The sequence below is a fragment of the Penaeus monodon genome, chromosome 7, assembly GCF_015228065.2.
Source record: "Penaeus monodon isolate SGIC_2016 chromosome 7, NSTDA_Pmon_1, whole genome shotgun sequence".
Lineage (NCBI taxonomy): Eukaryota > Metazoa > Arthropoda > Malacostraca > Decapoda > Penaeidae > Penaeus > Penaeus monodon.
The window spans coordinates 55,091,309-55,091,667 of NC_051392.1; positions in this window are offsets into that span (position 1 = coordinate 55,091,309).

The window sequence follows — 359 nt, forward strand, 5'->3', positions numbered from 1 at the left end:
AGTGCCGGTTTACCTTTTTAGGTAATCTTCTCTCTTATTTTATCCCGGGCTTGGAACAGCACTGCCTTGGCTGGCTTAGCCACCCAGTGGCTAGGCAGGCATCGAGTGAAGTTCCTTGCCCCAAGGAACACGCGCGGTCGGTGACCGAACCCTCGAAGTCAGATTGCCGTCGTGACAGTCTTGAGTCCGACGCTCTAACCATTCGACCCACCGCGGCCTTGACGATCATGTGCTTCCATGATTTTTCTTGGCATTTAGAGGGTGGTTTGCCATTGCCTTCCGCCCGGTGTTTTTTTTTTTTTTTTTTTCGAGTCCCATTTCTATTTACCCGGCACTGACTTGGGCTGACTTGGTCCCCA